The sequence below is a fragment of the Papilio polytes genome, unplaced genomic scaffold, assembly GCF_000836215.1.
Source record: "Papilio polytes unplaced genomic scaffold, Ppol_1.0 DF821644.1, whole genome shotgun sequence".
Lineage (NCBI taxonomy): Eukaryota > Metazoa > Arthropoda > Insecta > Lepidoptera > Papilionidae > Papilio > Papilio polytes.
Genome location: NW_013527560.1, coordinates 297,071 through 305,365, shown reverse-complemented (window position 1 = coordinate 305,365; position 8,295 = coordinate 297,071).

Genomic DNA, 8,295 nt, shown 5'->3' with positions numbered 1-8,295 from the left:
CTTAGAAACAACAACAATGGTTTTTTTTTGTTATGCCAGTGCTAGACCACGATTCCACCTTCACTTTTATGTTTATGAAACACACTCATTTTGTACAGTTAATAGAATTTGTGTGTCTGTGTATATTTGTATTGCTGATAACGAAAATCGATTTTTTTAATTTGTCTGTCTGTCCACTAGCCGCGTTTGTACCTGGTAATCTCTGAAACGGCTAGGCAAATTTGACGAGACTTATTACTGGAGGGTAGCTGATACGGACGAACACTTCAAAGCCTTTTTTTTAATTTCGTGCTAAGTAATTTCTCCGGAATAAATGCACCGATTTAGACCGGACTATGGAAGTTAGCTGAATGCATACGGGGATGTTCTAGTTGACCATTATTTTTTAAATTTCGCAGTAATAGTGTTAGCGGAAAACAGCTGATAATAAAATTGTAGCAAAATTTTTTTAGTGCAAACTGAACAAAATATAGCTATCTCACTCACTCTGCTTAATAATACAGGTAAGGAGGGTTTCGAAATTCTCGTTTTATGTTTCCTGGTAAGAGGCAGCTGTGGCGCTGTAATAAACCTTTCACGGTTAATACCATTTAATGGAACACTAAATCTAGATTTCAACTGCTATCTTGCTACATTTTATGTGATACTCTTTAAGAATTCTTTCATTTCAATTAATTAGTTTGTTATTCAAAATTAAGGTTTTTTGTTCTTCGATACATTCTTAATCTTTTTTTAATTTAAAAGCAAGAACGTATAAGATAATAGATTTCATACAAATTGATATGAAAGTTATTTTGTATACTTTCGAAGTAGGTAATTAATGTTTGTAATAAAGCGACATAGAAAAAAATGAACAAAGAAAGTTTCTGAAATCAAATTGATAGTATTAATTATTTTATTTATTTCAATTTCTAATAACAAAATTATTTTGAATACTTCGCGAAAAGTAGCGTCTTTTCAGCTAAGTGTTGATCGAAAATATTCTTCTAGGGTGTGCTCAGCAATGACAAAAAATTCTCGGACTGAAAATATACGTCATTGTAATGTCAGCACTCTTTAACCGCGTGTTAAAAAAAATGTTTGTTTTATCTTATACTCAAGTTGTTCCTAACTTTTTCAACCGAACTTAAAAAAACAGTAATCTATATTCACTATTCATTTTTGTACTCGCGATATTATAACAATAATATTTTTTATGCCATATCTTATTTTATTTGTATACAAATCATGTAAAATTTATCAAATACAAAATAAGCAATAAATGTATATGTGAATAATAATAAACTTTAATTCGAAGTACATTTTTTTGCTCTTAGTTTGTTAGTAAAAGAAAAATATTAAGCAACGAAATAAAACGATAATTTAACGCAACTGAAATAATATAAAGAAGACGAGAAGTTAAATGTGTAACTTAATAAGTTACACAAATGATTTCACAACTTTGATATTGTAAAACTGTTGTTAATTAAAAGTTTAAGGCGAGCAAAAGATCCGCCGCTGGGTGTCGTGGTTGTTTCTACTACTCATATATAAATTGACTTTCAAAGTAAACTTTGGACCTGTCTGCCTTACACCTTATTGCTTTGGAAACTTTTATTGTATTTGTAAAGAGAAGTAGAAATAATAAGCAATATTGTAGCAAACTTCCATATTTCTTAAATAAAATAGATGTTAGTGTAAGCTAACATTAGCGTAACCTCGCTTAAGTTACGACTACGTGCATTTGGGTTTACTCATTAAAGGGAATTTTGGCCTAAAATGCAACATATAGCAAAATACGCGCCATTAGCGTTCACTACCTACTAATAAAGGTTATTTTCAATTTGATAATTAAGGCGTGATTGCAGAATTATTTGCAATGAGGTTAAGTCCGGTTTTGCAGTTCATTAATCTTTATGTCGGCAAAATAAACTTTTTTACAACGAAAGATAGCGGGTACAATCGGTACAATAGAGTGTCGTGATTTGCAAGCAACAATAAAAATTAGATGTTTAAAATTGTTTTTTTTCTTTGTTTTAGGACGCACCAGGTTTACGACCCACCTTTGGGATCCTGGCGACATAGTGAACGTCAACCAGGTAATTTTCTTCCTTGTGTTTTATAGGTTACTAGCTGTTGCTCGCGACTTCGCCCGCGTGAAATTTAAAAACAATAAAAAAAATATAGCCTATGTTACTCACGGATAAATTACCTTTCTAATGAAGAAATAATTTTTAAAATCGGCCTAGTAGTTTTTGAATTATTTCAATATATACAAAAATACAACAATACAAATCTTTCCTCTATAATATATATTATCTATAATATTAGTATAGTATATTAATATTAATATATATATCTATAATATTAGTATAGAAAAGTACTTGTCTGTATTATATGTTGTGTACATTGTGTTGTTGTTATGTACGTACCTAAATTAAAATAGTTAAATTTACGATAGAGCATAATAAAAAATAAGTAAAGATGAATAAATATCATCAGCATTTTAGACAATACTATGCAGTTATTACGCACGCTGTACAGTTAAAATGATGTTTTAAATTACAAAAGTTTTAACGGTGAAACAAAAACGGTGAAACAAAATCAGTAAAACTGAAGTTGTTTGGCGGGCTTTAAAGGAATTAAATCTCGAAAATTAGTTATAGGCGTTAGCGTCAAACGTGCTGTACGTTGACAAATAGGATTAATCGCGGAAGCCGGAATCTATGAATATTTATAGCCAGCTATTTTCGTGCTGGCTGATTTGTGTATAATCCAACCGCTATCTCTGACACTTTCATTTTTAAGAAAAGGCATTTATCTAGGATCTTAAAATTAACTTCGTCGCAAAGAACGTGACAGCTTTTAATTAACATAAAGTTCAACTTGCTTATGATTTTTGTCTGCCAGTGATAATAATTCCTCATTTTGAGCAATCCCGTTGTATTTCACGACATTAACAATTTATCAAATCGTAGAAAATTGGAAATTAAGAACAGTTGATGATGTGATCTCGGTGATGTTTACTTGATGCTGATATTCTCTCTTACACTTTTAGTAAAGTAAAAACAAAACTTGACTCCTTTGTCGATTATATAACATTCTGATGAGCAACGCAAATACATCTTTGCACAATCTAGATTTATTTTTGATATTACATACAGATAATTCAATTTTATTAACTGATGAGGTTTTATTTGATTCATTAACAACTTATCTGGTTTAAATTTCATCCCTCCATTAATCTCTGGCTCCAGTAAAACATCTACAACAGGTTATTTGAAGCGAAATACATCAAAGACGTATTTGAATAACGATGATTACAATAAACAGGTGAAAAGCATCCACGTGCGGTCCAATGCTCTTAACTCTTAATTAATTACACTCCAAATGAATCCTTATTTACGAAACGCACCATTCTTACATTTTTAAAAACAAAGAGATATCCTAAATAAAATAAACGTGGGACATTTATTAATATGATTGGGACGTATGATAAGGTATTGGATGAAGGAAGAAATACTCTGACTTATCACTGCAATATGTAATTTAAAAAAAAGTAAAAATTATGATTTACGACAACCTTTAGCAAGATTTACATATTTTAATAAATATTTACTTTTAATACAACAAAATTGTGAAGAAATACGAGTTTAAATAGTAACAACGTATATGATAAATGTAGAACTAGTTAATCGAAACTACTCAAACAATTTTATTTCCGCCGCACATATACTCTACGGCTTGCAAGCGGTTCAAAGATACAAACGCCTGTATCTCGTACCGACAGGAGGGAAATGTAATTTTATTTTCATAAAGAAATGTTGCAAAGTAATAACTTCAATGATGCAGCAAAAAGTTTATTCCCGAGGGATGTCTCGCGTTTCTACGTTTACTTAAATTTGCGGTTGAATTTATTAATGTGCTATTCGAAGAAGTTGTGCAATACATATAAGAACAAACTTAAATTCTTGTTATATTGATGCATTCTGTCAGAGTAAATGTAAAAATTTATGTTTTCATTTCTCGTGCTCATTTCGTTTTTTACTAAGTTAAGCCGCTACTGATATTTTCATTGCTATCACTAGTAGCACGATTTCAAGTATTATGGTTATTTAGATATGTACTTAATGTACGAAGTACAGACACAAAAACGTGTAAAAAGATTAAAAATAAATTACCTATTTCTGAGCTACTATACCAATCAATTACGTACCTTTTAAAACGCACTATATTTTTAGATATCTTGTACAAAACAAAGAAATAGATTATAGCATATCTATCAATATGATTTAACATTTGGAAACGGGAAGGTGTTTTCCCAAACGACTGAGCTGTTTATTGGTTCCGCAAATTGAATATGAAACTTTTATTTGTACTACTCAGAATAAATATATTGTGTCAGTGTGTAAAGCCATTTTCATATCTATTTAAATTTAAGCAAGTGAGATAGGAAACAAAGCGCGTGAAGCCATGGCTGTTACATTTTATTGTCAATACAATACATATTGATTTGCTTTACAACTAGGTACACAAAAAATGGAGGACAGGCAAGTCAAACACCAAACAATATGAAGCACGCATTTTTATTTGATATAATATTTTGTTAATGATTTGTTTTCAATGAGGCAATGGTTCGACACGTTTTGTCGACACGAACATTATTTCACGTTATCACTTTCCTGTCTTCAGCAATCTGTGAGAAGATTTAAGATCTCATTAAACAGAAAAAAACATACGATTCACGGACTGTTTAATATAAAACTAAATAAGTGGGAAGATATTACATTGTATGTGTAGAATATTCGCTTAAACACCAACTTAAAACTGATACTTAAAACATGAGATTTTTGTTCAAAGCCTTCTTAACAACAAGAGGTCAATGTGATATTAGGATACTCCTAGATACATACGAGAAGGGGTTAGTCATATTTTTCCAATTCGTGGTTTCTCATCTTAATTTTTTTGGCAGGTGTTCCAATGGGTTCTTACTGAGCCTATAACAGCAGGCGAGGTAGTGACTCTGTACCTGTACGTTCGCGGCTTCTGGGGCTCGCCTCGACTGGTCGGCATCTACCGTCTTGGCCTGGACATCCTCGTCTCCGACAGACAACTTACTGTGACCGATTCCCTGGTCGACGATAACAACCGTCCTGCTCCGGTGAGTTTCATATATATTTTAGTTTTTTTAACAGGTAGATTGGGATGAAGGGTGCCGGCTTCGAGTTTACTGTACATGTCAACATGATTACAATTATTCAGGAATAAGCACTACACAATAATGAATTCGAAGAGCGTCGGTGGCTCAGTGGTTTAAGCACTTGCCCTGTATTCAACAGGTCTTGGGTTCGAATCCCGCCGTTTACCAATGTGATTTTCGATTTTTTGAATTTTCATGAAGGATATGTGTGAAGTCAACCAACTCGCAGTGGGCCAGGGTGTTTGACTATGGCTTAGTCACCCTAGTTTAGGGTAGAGTCCGAGCCCCTCGGTGGGGACGTATGGTACGTAGCTGAGCTCGTGATGATGATAATGAACTGAAGTTTCAAAACATGGCCTCATTTACGTTACTTGTTACAGTAACTTTTTTCCAGGTCATCGTTTACACGGTTTACATTTTACCTGCTGTACATTTGTTTTGTTCAATTTTCAACCATTAATGTATTAGATTATCTATTGGGATTAAGACGTTAAGGAGAGAGAGATCACGTTCCTCTTAGCGGGAAAGCTCTGTGTAAACTCTGCATTCAAGTTGAGTAACATCACTTGCAAATACTTATCGAAACTTTAAGTGCCCTAAGTTTATGGAAGTGGTTCATGATAGCTTTGTTGAAATTCTAACTAAGTTATCTTTGGTATGAATTTTGTTTTACAAATGTTTGAAATCAAGTAACTTTATTTGAGAACACGACAATCTTGTTTCGACCGAATTATTGATATCGAGACAAGATTACCCTCGTTACCTTCTAATTCTCTCAGAAAACCAGATGCAACAAAATGTTTTGAAGAGATGTTTCAGAGTAAAGAAAGCTTGATGTATAATTCAGAAAAATCTCTTATGAAGATTTTGTTCATCTTACTATTACATATTGCTAATCTCTTGTAAATCTGAAATCATAATAGACTTAAAGAGAGTCAGCCATTTATTATATTATACTGAAAGGCTTTTAATATATTCTATCATCTCTTCGTACACTAGAAGTAAATTCCGAAGACCAGAATATAATAAGAAAGAATAACAAGAGCTTGTTATAATCGGAGAGAAAATATAAATATTAAGTGAAAAATGTAAAACGAGCGAGCTATTTTTCCGATAAGATCGTTAAGCACGCTACTTGTAGGGAATTTACAAGAAATCGTTTAATGATCAAACTTGTTAGAAGATTCAGTGAAGTCTGTAATAAGGCGTTACATCGATCATTAATTCAAGCGACTATAACAGAAGTTGAAGAAAAAATACATATGATATACATTTGTTTATTTTTCATTTAAAAAACCGTACTGGTTGAATACGCGAAGGAAGTTATTTCTAACTTTACTTCCATATCGCTCACATTACAAATACAATACATTTAAAAATAAAGTTTTGATTTAAATTCATCTCTTTGTTGTCATACACAATGTATACAGTTTTCTCTAAAAACGGAAGAGCATTGCCGTAATATTACTAGAGGATATGAGATCGTTAGAAACCACAAAGCTACAAAGCTTTAGCCTCAGGTCTCGCTTTCAATATCCGCTTATAACAAGAGTAAAGAATGAATAGACTAAGCAAAAAGAAAACTATATTTCAACGAACAACAAGAACAGCTAGACAACATCAAGTATAAAGGTTAGGAAAATGTTAGCCACTTTATGTTGCAACAGTTAATGAAGGAACAAACTCTATATAAGCATCGAAATTTAAGTTATCGTTTTCTTTTCGAAATTAATTTAAGTTCATCTCTAATACAACTTGAGCCTTCGTTGATTACTTATTCGCAAATGCGGAAGTCTATGGTTAGCGGTCGTTTCGCTATTTTAGCGAATTCCAGTGGCCGCTTACTCGGTTACCTTATACTGTAAAAAATATCCAATGTTAGACCCAACTTATCTATACATTTTTTTGCGTGAAGCAAACTTTGTATTCCTTTTTAAAGTTAATGTGGAGGAAATAAAAAGTATGCGCAGCTATATTTAATCAAAATACACTGTAAATAGTGTAAAGGTTGAAAATAGTCAGAGCATTTGTCAGACAAAGTTAGGTGCGCTAATACGGCTTATTGAAATGTTCCCGACAGCGTGCGGCGGAATTTAAGTTAGTAAACGAATTGTCCTCAATCCTTAACACTACTACACTGTGAAAATTAAGTTGAAAGTTATTGCGAGAATAACTCTTCTATATTGTAAAAGATTTAACTTATAATTTCAAAGGAAAAGCGAAATAAAGTCATTTATGACTAAAATCGTTTCTAAAAAGTTTTCTAATTAACTAATTTATTCGGATCTGAAATTAAAATACAAAATACTTAGCAACTACGATTTAAATATATTTTATAAAATTAGAGTAATCTCGTGGAATCCCTGGAGGCAGTCTCTAATTTTATATATTACTCTTAACAAGAAAAAGGAAGATAAATCTACGTTATCAAACGTACTGGGAAAATATTAAAATTCGTAGCCCTAAAAATGCTATCGTCCGTGACTGGCATGACCTGTAAGAAAAATATTTATACAGAGAGCACTTATGGTCGAATTCAATATTCGATCCTTAAGTTCGATCCGAATATTCTTTTAATTACTAAATATTGTTCGGAGATCTGGTCCTTGGATATTTTAAAATTAATAGGTAAATATTGTTTGCTATGCTACAAGGTAAATGACTAATGTCATATTTATTATGATCAAGATTCAAGTTTTAAGAATTATAGGTACCATGAATAAAATTGTTTAAATTATCGGCTCAACTCACGCTTTTATCCTCTGGTGACGGCACCGACCCTCCGGGGATCCTTCTTCAGGGCGAATGTTAGTTAGCTTATGTTGGCGGTCACGTCGTGCCTCGCACAGCGGGCCAGGGCGCAGAGGGCTCGGCTCGAGGGGGCGGGGGGCGCTGGGAGAGTTGTGGCTGCTTCTTGCTTCGGCGACGGAGATGTCGACGGGTTCAAAAATATTGAAGTGTCGCTAATGTTGTTAAAATTTAACGGGGCGCAGAATGTACTGACAATGTCAGGCAAATATACATCACCATCATCGTTGTTATTCTGCTTCGGTATTGATAATACGGGTTTCCAAGACCGAGAGAGAGATCATCCCTTATCTCTATTAAAGTTAGTT